Source organism: Diabrotica virgifera, chromosome 7 (assembly GCF_917563875.1).
Source record: "Diabrotica virgifera virgifera chromosome 7, PGI_DIABVI_V3a".
NCBI classification, from domain to species: domain Eukaryota; kingdom Metazoa; phylum Arthropoda; class Insecta; order Coleoptera; family Chrysomelidae; genus Diabrotica; species Diabrotica virgifera.
Window position 1 is genome coordinate 221,145,705 of NC_065449.1, and position 18,892 is coordinate 221,164,596.

Here is an 18,892-nt window from a genome sequence, read left to right on the forward strand (position 1 = left end):
ATGTTGCAGTATAATTATTGTTTTACAAGTTGAGGACAATGAATTGATTTATTGAAATTTTGTATTTTGAGATTGTGTCTTCATTTTGAAAAGAATGAACTTCTATTGCATTAATAGAATGTTTCGTCATTTACAGGTAATATCATTATTGAAATTGTATTGCAATAAATATATTATCACGTATACACAAATCTAGTTATTATTTAAACATGTAATGCTGTCAAGACAATAATTTAAAATAAAAAGTATCATTGATTTTTAGTTTCTTTTCCTAAAAAGATCTATAATTCGTTACTCTACCCACTCATATTTTTAAATTTACTTAAATGTCTATTCCTGGTAGACGTAGAAAATACAGATGAAGTTTGTATACCACTTATAGCATAGGTATGGTGCCACCCCCTAGGCCTTAGACTCTCCCATAGGAATTACACAGTGTATCAAAGTTTGAGATTTTTCCTCTTGAGCTGAGTTAATCTACATTTTCTATGTACGTTTCCTGAATTGCAATAAGATCAATCTCGTTTTTTATTGTCTAAAATTTAACATTTTGCCCAACTAAAATGTTAAAATAAAAGAGGTTAAACAAGAAAAAAAGGATAACGGTAATTTATTAAAGGAACAATGAAGGTTTGTATACGCAAATATCGCTTAAATAGACATAAAAATCAAAAACATCAACAAACATTCAATAAATATATTTAAACTAAAAAGTGGCAACCAATACAATGCTAAAACATCTACAATTAGAGCGGGCTGTATCGTCGCCCCCGTTAGCGAAATTATTCCGACTTGATTTTTTTGCTTACTCAAAAAGAGATCGTTACAACAAATCCACAGGGTTCCATGCGGTGCAGTGGTCAAAAAGTTGTTTAAAACATTTTTTTTAAACAAATTCACAAAAAAATTTTCATTTCGTCTAATTTTTTTTAGATTATCTTGGTCATTCTGAACAAAGAAGGTTGTTGTCATTTTTGTCTAAAATTGATTGTTGTTGAGTTTTATGCGATTATATTCGAACTTGGTCGAAAAATTGTTTAAACAATTTTTTTTAATAAATTCACAAAAACAATTTTTTCCCTTCGAACAATTTTTTTTTAAGTAGCGAAAGGAAAAGAGTGTTTCAAAAAATATACTTACTCTCAAGGAAATTCCACCCGAAAACAACACAGAACCTCCATTAAACAATCTCGTCTCTCTTATGTTGAGCTGTGAGTACCGCTTAGCTGGTTGACAAAAAACTCTTACAGGTGTCGATAAGAACTGTTTACATCATTATGTGCCTTTCTGTTTTTAAAGTTTGGTTAACTGTTATTTTTTAATGTTATTTTAGTTTTGTTTTAGTTAAAACACTCAAGGTAAAGAGTAAAACCGTCTATTTTCTTTGTTTCTAAAGATATCAGGGACATTCGAAAAACAAAATGTTCACAAAACATAAGACTACAATGCGATTTCGATGTATACTCACATGTGTACCTCGTCCCCCGTATAGGGTGTGTCAAATTTAACATAAGAAAGGTATTTCTTTTCTTCCACCCGGTATGAGTAGATACAAAAAAAGAAGTTTAAATAAACATTTTCACAACTGTGTAAATACTAAAGAAATATCTAAAATATTAAAAAAAAACACATTGCACAAATACCTACTATTAAGCTTCTTATTCGGTTAAGTTTGTTTCAATGTTTAGGATTTTAAATGCGGTTTATTATAAATATAAAGGAAAATATTGAATGTCTTTTCGGCGCAAAAGTGGAGTAATAATGGAAATAGCTGCGCTATCGTGATCCTCCAGGTTATTTATTAACTTCAACGATTTCACACCATTCTCATGTACATTGCGTGAGTTTACTTAGTTATTAATAACAATAAAACTGTTGTTTTTTGTCGGTGCTTGTTATTAGACAAAGGTATGATTTGTGGCAATTTAAGTAAACGCAATGACTCTAACATAAAATATTGTTCGTGTTATATTCTGATTTTGTGAAGAAATGGGAGAGGCGTATTGTTGTGTTCATAAATTCTGTTGTGTATACACAGTGTAGGTACCATCAAATTTGTGTAAGCATTTCTTGTTTTTACCGTTTTTAATAGGTGGTGTCTTTTGTTATTTCTGGAAACCTTTTTTGATTTTATCCATCAATCATTTGTCGATCCTTATCGGCACTCTATTTTTTCCATTCTTCTCCTCACTATCACTTTTTTGTCCCTATGCGGTATCGGCTTCCATAATAACGTTTTTGTATAAGTTTCTATCTTGGGTCATACCAATATCATTCTCCTTGAAAATATATCTGGCTTAAGCGCCTCTAACCAGTTGTTGAGATGCGCTTTTTGATCGTTCATTCTCCTTTCCTATTCCTTTCATAAATTTAAAAATCAGAAAAGTCTTTGTTTTTTCTATCTTAATAACCATCTTTACTTATGCTTTTTTAGTTGGCTTCTTATTATTAATTAGTGTCCTCACTAGACACAGTGATACCTTATAAAAGCATTCCATCTGATAAAATAAGAAATTATATGATAATTCGCTTAGAAAAACAGCTAAAAATTAATGAAAGCAAAACAAATGCTTGTTTTGATCATAAAATAACATGATTAAGGTAGTTCCAAAACATTTCGATAGTAAAACATAACTTTGAACGTGTGAATAACTTACAGATATGTATCTACTAACAACATAAAATTAAACATACCAGTGTCGGTTCGCTAAAAACTCAGACACAACTGGCTAGTGATTTTAGTAGGAATTTTTTTTTGATTTTTGCCAATTTTGCCATAATTGGCAAAATAACTAACTATTTAGTACATAATTATCAACTATTTAGTAATTATTTTTTTGCCAGTTTTAATAAATTGACAAAAAATTACTTACTAAACTCACTAGCCAGTTGTGTCTTGTGTCTGAGTTTAGCGGACCGACTATTAAAATTTGTAGTGAATTAATAGTGAGTTACTATTTTCTGTATCCATCGTGAATTTGATTTCAACAAGAGAGGTATAACTGGTGAATAAATTGCAAGACGGTTATTGCCTGCCCTTCAAGCGATACTACCAAGGAAGATGCCACTTCTTTCACAGTCCAGCTATTTGCTCCAGCTGTAACTATCCAATTGAAAACGGTAGGTTTCCCGAGTTGATTGACCATCGAATGTGGGTGGTTTTAAAATTTTGCCAGCTCTAATTATGTCTGGTTCAACTATGAAAGATTATGAGGCTGTTGGTTCACATTCGATATCATATCAGTGGCAGATCTAGTCATTTGCCTTGGGAGGAGAAATTTTCTTTAGGGGGGAACTTCCAATGAAACACCAACCAAAATAAATAAGCAAGATAAACCCAAAGTACATAAAAGATATAAATAATAACTTACATGAATAAAGTTCCCTTAATTTTCCCAACTAGCGTATTTATTGGGTTGAATTTGTCTGTATGTGGTTTAAGTTTCATGTCAGTAATACATTTTTATGTTTCAATAATTTTTTTCTTTAATTTTTGACCCTGTTAGTGGGGGAAATTTTCCCTTTTTCACTCCCAAATTAGATTGTAATTCGGTTTTTGTTGTTATGTTTAATTTTATAAATCCGTTATTATACACAATAACTCAAATACTCTTGAACCGTCAACTTCGTGTGTTTATATACATTTTCTGACGTTCCAGACTTGACTAGGTGTTTTGGTGTTTTTCTGGAATGGAGACGCAATCAGTTTTATTCCATGAGTGGTTTCCATGCTCTTTGATGTCGGGGTTTCACCCTGTATTGTTCATGATGCACCCTACATGACATGGTTTGTTGAGGTCAGGTTGTTGAGCAGCTTTTGAAAGTGTGAGAATGTACAGGGTGTTCCATTGGAAATGGAGCTTGTGGACTCTGTTGGGCTTGCAGGGATCGCCCTGTACATTTAAGTTTGTGTTTGGAAGGTGCACATTTTTATTTGAAAGTCGACGGGTTTCGGCGTTTTTTTTTTGTAATTCTTTGATACAGGGACGGAAGTGGATTTGTTCCGTGAGTGCCTTCCACACTGTATATATACAATATTATTAAAAAATATATTGTTATATTTCTATTTGATATGAAAATTAAAATTTGATAATTATAAACAAAATTCAATTTAATATAAAATATTTTCAATTTTCTCAACCACGGGCATATAAATTTAGAACAACCTGTATACAACAAATTGTTATATTTAATTTTAAGAAGTGATTAGAAGAAGCTTACGAAACTCGGGACAATGCGCCGAGAATAAACAAAGTGAATGGCGCGTACCATTATCGTTGTTCGCGGAAGGTTCGATCATTAGCCTATGATAAATAAGACTCAGTTGAAATAGATAATAGGTCATTATCGTTGTTCGCGGAAGGTTCGATCATTAGCCTATGCTAAATAAGACTCAGTTGAAGTAGATAATAGGTCATTAAATTTTGTAAATAGTAGAAAGTAATTTTAGAATGGGAATTAACTATTTTTTTTTAAATCCATTAAGCATATTGAGAAAGATTAAAAATTGGTTTTGAGGAATACTGCGAATGAGAGTTGGTGGTGGAAGGTTGATTTGTGAATCTGGAAGGGATATTTAGAAAGTAGGGGAATGAATGACAAATATAGATCAGAATGTTTTGAGCGGTCGAGAAGTGAAGTCCAGTAGTAGACGGTAGTGTACGGAGAGTGAGAAAGCCGGTAGAGTTCCGTGAGTGTGGAGATCTATCGTGGAACGAGAGGTAGGCCAGGTTGAGAGTAAAGAACCTCCTTGAGCCAAGAGTGTCCCGGTAGCTGATTGCAGTTTCGAAAAAGGTAGAACACAGCATCACGACAGAAGCAGGAACGAGAGCTATACGAGCTAATCTTCAAAGGAGAACATTACTGAAAGCCAGGACGAGGTTTTGATCGCAGCCAAGGATAGCAGGAAACGGGTCTTGTGTGAAGACATTCTCAGTTCACCAGAAAAAGGTCAGTCTCATTTGTTTGGACATGAATGTATGGGTTTTTCGTATTAAATACCACATTATAAATTGAAGAACATAATCAATAATATCAGAAAAGCTTCATCAAACTTAAATAGAATTGTTACTAATAAATCATAATAGTTAAATGTTAATAAAAACTTTCAATTGGAAACCAAAAGGAAATAAGATTCCCATGTGTAAATGTTATGTTTAAGAATAATAAGATATAGCAAATATTAAGCAGTGATTGCCATTTAAATAAAATAAACAATATTTTGATTATAATTGTAACCCATATGTGTGTATTATTTTACTCTTTTCTTTCCTATCCCGATTAGGAACCATTGAGAAATACTTAGAAGCCACGTAAGTAAGTAATTAATTTTATAAAAAGCCCTGAGATTGAAAACATGTTGATATGTGATCTGGTAAATTAATTAGATTATTATTAATGCATTGATTAAATTAAATGACATATAAGAATATTATCTCATATCAATAATCAAGATCACAACAATATATTATATAAAAATATGTATATAAAAAATATTATTATGGTGGTCCAATACAGATTTCCAATACTTTAATTCTCTTTTCTAAAGACAATTTTTTCTCCCTCTTGAGAGGAATCCCTAATCCAGGACCATAGATACGATAACACTTCTAGGTACGTTTCTCCGCTGCTCTGGTGTAACTTTTGAGCCAGGACCTATTCCACAAGCGTTTGCCGCTTTTAGGCAGGTGCTTTGGGTTCAGTTATTCAAACTTCAGATACAGACTTCCTGCTATGTTCCTGCCGCTTCTAGGCAAGCATAATAGGATTTTTTAACACGTAAGATATCTTCAGACATTCTTTTTAGACTGCGCGGAATATCCCCATGTTTCGTTCATCCACTGAACACGTTCAGGGATATTCCGCGTCGGAAGAGGGGGTGGTTTTAGTTGGTAGGCGGCTGGTTATGGGGGACACGTGAGACGCATGGACGATACTCTGGTCTCTGTGCCCTGGCGTGTTCTCCTCTCCTGTCCGAGTTAAACAGTACTAGGGACATCTTCCCTAGTCAGCTAAGAGCGTTCCACCTCAGTCCAAAAAAAAAAGACTTCTCTAGGCAATTCAGCGTATTTCGGTAACATCTCGAACATTCTAGATTTTTATTACTTTTTCTTTTTCGCCACAGGACCTTTTTTATATACAGGGTAGCGAGAAAGTATGGAAACACGATAATTTCTCGGAAACCGCCAGAACGATTTTTATAGATTTTGGTGGGTAAGCGTCTTTTAATGCGGCCGATATTATAGTTGTAATTACATTGTTGTAAAATTTTCCTTTTTTCTGGAAATCTAATGAACTTTCTTATTTTAAATGGAATATCCTGCATATTTTTTACGTTTTGAAGTCTTTAAGAAATACTGCTTATTTATCATGTTATATTCCCTATACCTAATTGCCGTAGTTTCGGAGTTATTACTACATTTATAAAAAAAATTTTTTAACAAATTATTAAAATTTATTTTTTTGGCCTGAGTAGACATTATTTTAGGTTCTGTGGATCATTAGGAACAAAAAAGGTATTTCATAATTTTCTTCTAAAGTTAATCGTTTTCGAGCTATAAACAGTTTAAAACTGAAAAGAATCGAAAAATGACGATCCTCTAGGTTCAAAAACGCAAGTAAAAAATATTATTTTTAAAACTGCGAAAAGCCTAAATTTAAGTACAAATCTTATTGTATCATACCGATAAGTGATTTGGTCATATTTCATTTTAACACATTGTTTTTTTAGTTGTTAATGCAGCCCGATCGCCGGTCCTCTCATATGCGCTTCATTAACAATTAAAAAACAATGTTTTAGAATAAAACGTGCCAAAAATTCTTATAGGTAGAAGAAATTTTGAACTTGAATTTAGGTGCCTCGTAATTTCAAAAGTTGTTTTTTTTTATTGTGTTTTTGAACCTGAAAAATCGTCATTTTTCTTTTTTTTTTTCAGTTTTAAATTATTGTTAATAACTCGAAAACAATTAACTTTACAAGAAAATTACAAAAGACCTTTTTTTTCCCAATGCTTCAAAAAACCTAAAAATAATGTCTACTCGGGCCAAACAAATTAATTTTTATAATTTATTTAATTTTTTTTTATATATAAATGTATCAATAACTCCGAAATTAGGGCATTTATGTATAGAAAATATAACATAAAAATTAATCAGTATTTCTTAAGGACTTCAAAACGTAAAAAATATACAGGGTATTCCATTTAAAATAACAAAGTTTATTAGATTTCCAGAAAAACGGAAGATTTGGCAACAATGTAATTACCACTATAATATCGGCCGCTATAGAAAACCCTTATCCACCAAAATTTATAAAAATCGGTCAAGCGGTTTCCGAGAAATTAGCGTGTTTCCATACATTCTCGCATTCTTCCATACAGAGCGTTATCGAGAGAAATCAGAAAACAGTGCCGCAAAGATAAAGCTGATTACATCTCTCAAATATGCAGAGAGATAGAGGACCATGGCTCTCGAAATGAACCGAGGGACTTATTCCAGAAGATCAAGCTCCTTACCAGAAAATTTAAACCTCAAACGTGGTCTGTAATAGAATAGATAAGGAAGGTAATTTAAAGACCGATATTAATGAAATATTGGAAACATGGCGAAACTACTGTGGCGAGCTATATAAAAATAACGAGGTATCAGCAGAAAATCAGTGGCCTTCTGACTACCCTAGAGAACCTACTGTCTTACTCGCTGAAGTCAAAGATGCAATTAAATCACTAAAGAGAAATAAATGCCCAGGCATTGGTTCAATACCATGTGAAATACTACAGTTCATAGGTGACAAAGGATTACTTATCATCCATTCTATCTGTGTCGCTGTTTGGAATTCAGGTAAATGACCATCTGATTGGTGTACCTCAATTTATATCCCACTACACAAAAAAAGAACTATTACCAGATGTGAAAACTACCGCACACTGTCACTAATAACACATGCTAGTAAAATATTGTTGCATATCATCAAAAAGAGATTAAAAACCTATCTACATTACCAAATACCTCAGGAACAAGCGGGGTTTGTAAAAGGTAAAGGTACAAGGGAACAAATCCTGAACCTGAGACAACTCATTGAAAAGTCTAGAGAATTTCAAGTACCTATGATTATTTGCTCCGTTGACTACCAAAAGGCATTTGATTGTGTAAGCTGGATAAATCTGTGGTCAATTTTAATAAAAATGGGCGCACCAATGCACCTGGTGACACTTATTAAAAATCTGTACCAGTCTAATATAGCGACAGTACGACTAGATCAGAAGTTCTCAAACCAATTCAAGACCGAGAGAGGTGTTAGACAAGGATGCGTGTTGTCACCTGACTTATTTAACATTTATGGTGAACATGTCATGAGGATGGTTTTAGAAGGATTGGCCCGTGGAGTAACAGTAGCTGGTAGAAAAATCTCCAATTTAAGATTTGCTGATGACACTACACTTATAGCAGCAAATGAGCAAGAAATGTTTGATCTTCTGCGAAAAGTTGAGTACGAAAGCAATAAAGTTGGTCTGAAAATCAATAAAGCTAAGACAAAAATAATGGTGGTCGGCAGATTTGACACTATTCAACTGACTAACATATTACAGGAATACCAGATAGTAAACACCTTTGTCTATCTCGGGTCTAGTATAACTAACGATGGTAACTGTGAAGCAGAAGTTCGGAGACGTATTGGTATGGCAAAAAATGCGATGAGTTGCCTAACTAAACTTTGGAAAGACAGATCTCTCTCTCAAAATATCAAGATGAGACTGGTGAATGCCCTTGTATTCTCAATATTTCTATACGGAGCAGAGACTTGGACTCTTCGCGCATGCGAGCGCCAAAAAATTGATGCCTTTGAGATGTGGTGCTGGAGAAGAATGCTGCGCATACATTGGACAGCTCATAGGACAAACGTTTCCATTCTAAACCAACTCAATATTAAAAAAAGGCTGTCCACAATATGTCTGCAACGAATTCTACAATTCTTTGGTCACGTGGTTCGCAGAGGTGACGACAGTTGGAGAGATTAATTGTTTCTGGAAACGTTCCGGGAAGAAGATCAAGAGGACGATCACCAACTAGATGGTCTGACCAAATAAAGCATTCAGCTGGAAACTCATTCTGCGAAGCTCTTAGAGCAGCTGAAGATAGAGACCAATGGAGAAACATTGTTAGGAATATTGGAAGCAATCACGATCCTCAGTAATGGGGAAACGACAGGAGAGAGAGAGATACATTCTCGCTACCCTGTATAATAAATTTTACGGAGCTGCCGTAACAATATTATATTGTAAGCTTAACCCACGGTTATTAGACATTTACTACGGTGCCTACATCGATATACCAATGAACATTAAGCCCGCGTTTACGTCATAAGAGTACAGTAATTTAAATGGTAACATGATTAATCAGTATTTTTTATGTCTTTGATGTATGCAAAATAGTAAAGGTAGTTATGAAATAAAGATGTTTAGTGGATTATAATAGCTAATTATGGAAAACTGTTTTATATTTGGGTGGTTTGGTACTTAAAATTGATCAAGATTGATTGTTAGTGCAAGATTTATGGAAATCTAGGACTTCAATCTCCATTTACTCCAGGCTGTGGGTGAAAAATAGGTCGATTTCAGGATATAATTCAGGAATTTTTGAAACCTATCAGGTGTTGTAAAGTAAAATGTGACCAAAAATATTGTGAGCTTTTTTTGTGATTGCGATTTTCATTTGTTAAATTTGCAATTTTTAAATATTTTTAATTTTGCAGCTTAGGATATTGATTCTAGGGAAAAACGTTTTAATAGAAAGTTGTAGTAAATTAAAAAACCTACAATTTGAGCTATGGTAAGTTTAATTTCGTTTATTGGTTATTGCATCACAGCCTGCGAAAGGTCCAAAATGGCCGATTTTTACAATAGCGTTATTTATTGTACAAATAATTTTTTTTATTTTTTAAAGCTTTAAAATAAAGATATTTCAATTCCAAACATAAAAAAATTGTAAGGCCGGATTAACGAATTTGTTGCTTAGATATTATAAATTGTTTATCCCAAGAGGTCAAATGTCGAAGGCTATAACTTTTTAAAAAAAAATCGTAGGGAGTTGGTGAAACATCCAGTCTCCTTCTAAAGAGTTATATTTTCATAATCTGATGTAAATAAATGCGCAAAATATTTTTAAACTTCTAATTTTTGGGTTTGAAAATAAGGGGGCAAATTTCGTTATAAACATTTAGAGCTGAAGCGGCCCTGTACATCCTATGAGTTTTTAACTTACAGATTATTGTTGCTAAAGAGGAAACGAAGAATTATAAAAAAAATTTCTACGACCAACTGAAGCCGAGCTAAATGCTGGGCTTGAAAATAAGGGGGTAATTTTCGTTAAAAACATTTAGAGCTGAAGCGGCCCTGTACATCCTATGAGTTTCTAACTTACTTTCTAATATTATTTCTTCAGAAATGAGATTTCACATATAAAAGTTTATCAAGAAAAACAATTACAGTGGTAAATACACTGTATATTATAATGGTAATATTATTAAATTGTTTTCGGTCAAAATTTAATACAAGTTACGCAAACATTTTCCGAGCGCGCGGATTTGAAGCGAGCCGGGCGATTTTCAAAATTCGGCCGCTCGCAAAAGCACCGATTTTAAAAATAATTTTTAATAATTAAATGTAATTATAGTTTATATTAATTTTTATTTTAAGATAATATAAGTCTTTCTTCAGTCAATGACTGTAAAATAATTTCTTAATTGTTTTAAATAAAGGCACTACGATTTAAGAAAAAATAAACAATTATCTCGGCTTCAGTTGGTTGTAAATTTTTTTTAATTTTTTTATAAATCTTCGTTTCGTCTTTAGCAACAATAATCTGTAAGTTAGAAGCTCATAGGATGTACAGGGCCGCTTCAGCTCTAAATGTTTATAACGAAATTTGCCCCCTTATTTTCAAACCCAACATTTAGCTCGGCTTCAGCTGGTCGTACAATGTTTTTATTTTTTTATAAATCTTCGTTTCCTCTTCAGCAACAATAATCTGTAAGTTAAAAACTCATAGGATGTACTGGGCCGCTTCAGCTCTAAATGATTATAACGAAATTTGCCCCCTTATTTTCAAACGCAAAAATTAGAGGTTTAAAAATGTTTTACGCATTTATTTACATCAGAATATGAAAATATATCTCTTTAGAAGGAGATTGGATGTTACAACAACTCTCTACGATTTTTTTTCAAAAAGTTATAGCCTTCGACATTTGACCTCATGGGATAAACAATTTATAATATCTAAGCAACAAATTCGTTAATCCGGCCTTGCAATTTTTTTTATGTTTGGAATTGAAAGATCTTCATTTTAAAGCTTTAAAAAATAAAAAAAAATATTTGTACAATAAATAACGCAATTGTAAAAAACGGCCATTTTGGACCTTTCGCAGGCTGTGTTGCAATAACCAATAAACGAAATTAAACTTACCGTAGCTCAAATTGTAGGTTTTTTAATTTACTACAAGTTTCTATTAAAAAGTTTTTCTCTAAAATCAATATCCTAAGCTGCAAAATTAAAAATCTTTAAAAATTGCAAATTTAACAAATGAAAATCGCAATTAAAAAAAAAGCTCACAATATTTTTGGTCACATTTTAGTAGAAGTTATTCCTGGCATCGTCATTTACAACACCTGATAGGTTTCAAAAATTCCTGAATTATATCACGTTTTTTCACCCACAGCCTGGGGTAATTCTACACAAAAATTTGTCGTTTATACTGAATTTTCATCAATACTGGATTGACTATTGAATACATACCGTTCTTATAGGTCAGCTATCATTATTAGAATTACTTGTATAATTTATTGTCAGAATTTAAATAATAGGTAATAAATTTGGCCACACTACAGGCTGTATCTGGCATTCAAAAATTTCATTAACAATATTGTTAGGTACGTTAAGATGAAAGGAACATTTTGACGCTTGTCAAAATTTTCAATGTATTTGAATATAATCATTTTTTCGAATCCTAAAAAAACCACTAAGTATTTTTGAAAAATTTAAACGAAGAATGACCGAGGGCCGAAAGTCCCTTAGAATAAATAAAAAGTTTCTTTTGAATGAGATATTTGAAATTAAAAACCACACTAAACTTTCTCGTAGATTTTCACCCCTGTAACTTATTGAAATAAACATTATAGAAGTTTTCAGGGACTTTTGGCCCTCGATAGTACCGTAATATTTCATTCTGTGTTTAAATTTTTCAAAAATACTTATTAGTTTTCTCAGGATTTGAAAAAAAATAATCCCATTTAAATTGCATTGAAGCTGAAAGTTCGTACCCATCCCCATAGTAGGGTCTATATAATGAAATTTTAACGTTTTAACCTACCTTATAAAATATACGTCGTCGTTACGGCAAAAGTCACTAAATCCAAAATAACAAATCTGAGAAAACGAACATTTATGCCTGGTTGCACCAACAGATTTTCAGCTCCAGCTTATCTAAGCTCTACTTATAGATAGGGCCTCCTTGAGTATCACTTACGTTGCACCATAATTTTAGATTCTTACCTTATTATCAATTATATCGATTATTATATTATGGTATTCTTATGCCCGGTTGCACCAACAGATCTTAAGCTTAAGTCGGGAATATCATAAGAATTAATATAATATAATTATAATATATTACAATAAGAATACCGTAATATAATAATAGATATAATTAATAATAAGGTAAGAATCTAAAATTATGGTGCAACGTAAGTGATACTCAAGGAGGCCCGATCTATAAGAAGAGCTTAGGTAAGCTGGAGCTTAAGATCTGTTGGTGCAACCAGGCATTATTGTAATATATTATAATTATATTATATTAATTCTTATGATATTCTGGACTTAAGCCTAAGATCCTTAAGCCTAAGATGAAGCTATTTCCTTGTGGCATTTTTATAATCAATTATTCTAAATGGGAAATAAGCCACAATTTAATTAAAAAATGATTTTATTAACGTTTCCACGATCAAATCGGATGTCGTTGTCAAAATGCGCAACTCAAAAACATTGGCAATATCATTTTAAGGTCTTCTACTTAAGAAAAATAATATTTGTCTGAATTGCCGATATAATGAGTCAGATTAAATAAGTTATTAGAAGAATTTTTTACTAAGCAACAACATTTTTGTTTAATGTAGTAATATTTTGTACTTCGACAACGACATCCGATTTGGACATCGAAACAGTAATAACTTTTAGTTGTGGTTTATGTCCCATTTTGAATAGTTGAAGATAAATGATAACACAAATGATTCACATATATACACAATAATACACATTCAATGATCAAAGATCATTAAAAAATATGGGCGTGTGTACTCTTGTGACGTAAGTCAAGCATTTAAGTCTGCCCCACCACAGTCGGACTAGATAACCGTAGTAAATGTCTAATAAACGTGGGCTTAACCAAACTTTACATTGACAATGTCAAACCTTTACTATTTCGTCATTAAGCATGGTCACTACGCTACTAACAAGTCGAAGAAATAAGTAGTCCAATGGCATTCGTGAATTACGATTTTGTTCGAATTCTTTATAACCTGTATATTGATTCATTCAATATATTGCCACACCTCGTTAAAATACGCAAAATTCCCTGACTCCCAAAATTCATTTTTTTTTTTTTAATTTTTTTACGTTTAACGTAATTAAAAAATAAGACTTAGCTCAATTCTGACCGTCCAACTCACCGGCTTTCCCACCAAAAGCATAATTTTTTCGTTTTTATTTTTCTTTTAGTGGGATGCAGTGAATTTAAAAATTTCAAAAAGATCGCATTAAAATAAACAAAAAGCTTGTAGCTTTTATAAAACGTTTTATTTCTATTCTATTTATTACCAACCGGTAGACATAACCTGAAGATGTAGGTCTATTTTTTATTTATTTTCTAAATGAGATCGCTTTAGGTCTATTTTTTATTTTGTGAATTTTATCAGATTTTTCCGTAAGGTGCGTCACCTTTGAAAATCCGAAATGTGAGAAATACGTTCAAAAAGGTGGAGGTTTTCTTTGGGGGTCTTTTTTTGGGGGTTTGAACATTTTTCTTTCATTTTTGAATGTCCTGACGGAACCGGTTACATTAAATTATTTATAAAATTGCCCAAAAACCAGTTTTTCGGATTTTTTAAAATGACGCACAAAAATATTAGAAATATATTTTTTTTATAAATTCTGAGAATGAGGGCAATTTGCCTATCTTAACAGGGGGCCCTTAATTTATAAACAATTTTCACAATTATGAAGGTTAATTCCTATGCATAATAATATTTACCTATATAATATATTTATATTTAATATTGTAGCAAACAGTATTTATTATGTATCATGTCTGAATAGATCAAAGCCATTAAAAAAATTCCTATTCGAATTTTTTACACGTAAAAAGCCACAACCAACTATCTTCAAAATAATGTGTACACAATCTAATTATCTAACAGAACCCTATTTTGAAACATTGTAATTTCTTGTTGTACCTATTTCGATTTACATTATTTGTGACACCAACAACAAGCATGTTACATGCTTGTCGTAATTATAAATAATCACTATTTTCAACTAACCAATTATTCATAGCGACCAAGAAATGCCAGCCATTCGTTTGAATTCAGCCGTACATCCTTTTCTTCACGGTAGTGCTATTAATTTTTATTTAGTTCTATTTGCTTTAGCTTTAGACTACGGTGTCATGCGTGAGTGTCCTGAAAATAATATAAAATGAAATGAAAATAATCTGAATTTATTATCTGTGTTTGTACAGCAAATTTTTCTCGAAAAAGATAAATGGAGTGTACACTACACGTTTTATATCCAAATGTTAAACAAACTATGTAAAAAATATTAAAATCTACTTTAATATTCAAATTATTCAAAACCAACAGAGAAATTTTTAGAAGTTTGATTTATATCTAAAAAGTTACTTAAAAGCTCACTATAGTCCAACAGTGAATTAAAAATTCCATAATTTCATCACCGTTGTCATTAAACGCTTTTATGTAAACGCTTTTATATTTAGTTCTATCGTTTGAGTCAAATCTTTAGACGTTAATTTGACTGTCTTTTCTTCAATGGAAATGAAGGAAATTTTGCAGACATACGGATTCGCGGGAACAATACACGAATAGTCGATTAATTTTTTTTATGTTTATGAATTGTTTAAATAAAAAAACGATTTTAATGGAAAATGCTTAAATTTTCTTGTTTCTTACAATGTAGAAAACTTGAAACTTTTACAGATTGCAGCTAATTATATTAACTATATATAATTTCATTTTTTACGTTATTTGTTTACGTTATGTTTCAAATTTATCCAGTTTCTGTCCGATTTCTATCCAGTTTTCACCGAAAAAAAGTTATGGCACCGCAGATGGACGAATGCTGCCCTTAGTATTGTCGTGGGCTTCGACTGTACATAAAACGCAAGGTTCGACTGTTGACTACGCTGCGCTGTCGTGAACTTGGGCTCGAAAGTGTTTGCGTAAGGACAGGCTTAAAAGCCTGCATTGAGTCTGCAAAGCTTACGTTTCATTAAGCCGAGTGCGATCATTAAGGTACGTATCCATACAAGGGTGAACCCCGCTCGGTGTAGCTGCTCAAATGGATACAGCATGCGCTCCCTTACATATAAACCGCAAACCGGTTGAAATGAGGAGTGTACGCGCCAAGTGGCGATCACCGACGTATCCGCTAAGTGAAGCTACTGCACCGGGCGAGGTTTACCCTTGTATGGATACGTACAGTTGAGTCCGCGAGTCTTTACCCGTGCGTCATTAATACCTGGCGAGATAAAACACATACTTTTTATTTAGCATCATTCTCTTCCACGCATGAAACTCATGACAAACCAGCTGCCGTTTGTTATTAAGTAAAAACACATGTTATTTTTATGAACCATCTAGACTCAGTGCATTGAAAAGAGATAGGTACAAAAAAAAACGGTATGTTTTCATATTTTAAGCACAATTTGTTTGACGTTTCTTTGTTTACTTTTGTGGCTGTCAGTCAGTTGAATTTTTTGCGGTTTTTGTAGAATTTTTGCGTTTTGAAGTTTCTTTATATTACACAAACAGTGGTTATCACAACTAATTTTATATTGGGCTTTGAAATTTTAAAGTAAATAATTATATTTTGGCAATTAATATTTAAAACATACAAAGCTAACGTCATTCACACAGTAAAGAAATGATTGTCTTTAGATTTCCGTCAAAGTGAATAAAATAACAAAAGTAAAATATGTTATTGAATTTTTCTATAAATTGCTTATTTATTTATTAATCAATAATAATAAAAGAATTTATTAAGCTACTTAAAATGTAGCTGTAATTCTGCACAAAAATTTTGAAGCAAAACTTACATTTGACATTCTATATAGGTATTTGATAACGTAAAATTTTATAATAAAACCCGTAATCGGAACAGTAGCCACTTTCTGTCAGTTGTTGTTGCGTGAAATAGATTTCCGACTTATTTCGTATGCTTTAAATGATGACGCACGGGTAAAGACTCGCGGACTCAACTGTACCTTTATACGGCTTGTGCATCGAAGAACTGCATTGCGAGAAATTAACAGCGTCTACACCGTGCAATAGTAAAGTATTACAAGAGATGGAAATACTGCGAAAACTGTAATAGTCGTAAATAATGATTTTGATTTAAGAAATGTATGAAGAAATTACAGAAAATGTACAATGTATGTATCAAAAGTTAAAATAAATGCAAAACAGTTATCTGTCATTATACCTACATCCTTTTTTAAACATGACGATATATTTTAATGTATGAAAAGTGTAAGATTAAAAAGTAAAAAATAAAACAATATGAAAAATTTTTTTTAAGAAACGCTTTTATTTAGTTATGAGTGACTAAAAGTTAAATATAAAAATAAAAAACTCGACGGATTATTCGAAAAAAACGTTTGTTAAAAAATGAAAAAATCTAACACATTCGTTAAAGAAACGCGTGGGGCGCGTCTTCATCGAATAAACGGTTTTCACCCCACGCTTTTCTTTAACGAATGTGTTAGATTTTTTCATTTTTTTAACGAACGTTTTTTCGAATAATCCGTGGAGTTTGATTTTTTAATTTTTTGCTTTTTAGTTGATTTTTTTATATTTTAACTTTTAGTCACTCATAACTAAATAAAAGCGTTTCTTAAAAAAATTTTTTTCATATTGTTTTATTTTATTATTATTTTGTCTATCTATCTATGTAAGGATTTTTACAGCTCTCGTCGCCTTACTTCTTTCAGCCAACGTCTCTAGTCATTTCTGTTCTGCCATTCTCCATCTCTAAGGTCTCGTCTTTCCATGGCCTCGTCCACTTCATCCCTCCATGATCTTCGGGTCTACCTCTTCTTGGTTACCGAGTAGGAACTCCTTAGATAGTCCTATCAGGGAAAATTAATCATTCCCTGCTCTCCACAGATTCCAGGTGTTTCCTGGCCTGGGAAACTAGTACCTGCTTAGGGTCCCTTGTCACGGTTACGGATGAAGACCACAACGGTAGTCATGGCGCGGCGGAGAAGAAGACCTTCGGCACAGTATATAGAGGTTCCACAGTAAAACCACTCCTCTGTCGGCGCTTTGATCTCAAAAAGTAATACCGGCAGTACGCAATTGGTAATTCACCAGTGGTGGATGCGGGTTTTTCCTGTTAAAATCCGTACGTTTCTATGCTACGAGCAATGCGAGAGTGGAGCGAAAGCGACTAAGAACATTGCGCGGTCGCCATTCGCAACTACAGATTTTACTTCCAATTTTTCGGAGAGTGGTTCTACTGTCCCTCTTTATACTGTGCCTTCGGTACGGCGAGGATGGCGGAAGTGGCGACCCCAGATTTTAGGGTTAGTATAAAATCAAGCAGCGTCTGATCCAGAGTGGGCGGCTGCAAACAGCGTCAGCTCCAGAATTGCCGGATGATAGTACAGGTCCTCCAAAGTGGGGGTTTTGGCGTCAAGCTTTAGCATCCTGGCACATGTAAAAACAACAAATGGAGAACATACAAGAAGCAGGATGAAAAATAAGAATTGAGTTCCCCGGGTGGTAATCCACACCTCCAACGGAGGGAGCCCCATCGGATGCGGGGGAGGGGGGCAATTCTGCTTTAAGTAAGAGAAACCCAGTCTTAAATTTCAGCCAACATCGAAAAGAGAAACAGAGAAAGGGTGGAAATTATTATTTTAATTTAGTTGAATTACTTTATTACCAAATATTACCTTACTGTAACAGGAATAAAGGTACGTGACTTATTTCTCTATGTTTTTTTGCTCTATATTTGGTACCAACTTGATCGTATAGGATTGTATACGCCCCTGCTTTGACTTTTGTTACTGCTACCTAGATTGTAGATTGTAGATTGCAAAAGGGGTCGATTGGCCCAGTTGACCTTACTACACTGCGACCTATAAGATCTTTTGTGTATACCCTACATCTATATTTTAGTCCAAAAGGTCTAGGCTTCTAAGAAAGTCCATTATACGTTTTGGAGCTAGGTTTGTAATCTGATCAGGATCAAGGAATACCTGTTCCAGATATTTATGGCGTTGCCGAACAATTACTCTGCAATTTCAGATAATATGTTCTGACGTCTCATCTGCCTCATCGCAGAATCTACATGTCCCACTGTCCAGTATGCCCATTTTACAGAGATGGTATCTGAGTGAGCAGTGTCCAGTGAGAATTCCTGTGATTACTCGGAGATCAGATTTCTGAAGCTCTAAGAGTAATTTCGCGTAGCGGGCAGAGGGTCGTAATAACCTTTTTGCCTGTCTTTGGCCTGGAACATTTTTCCAGTAGACTGCACTGAGTTCCTTTTTATATTTTCGAACTTCTTCCATTATGCGGCTTTTTGGTATGCCACAAAATGGTTC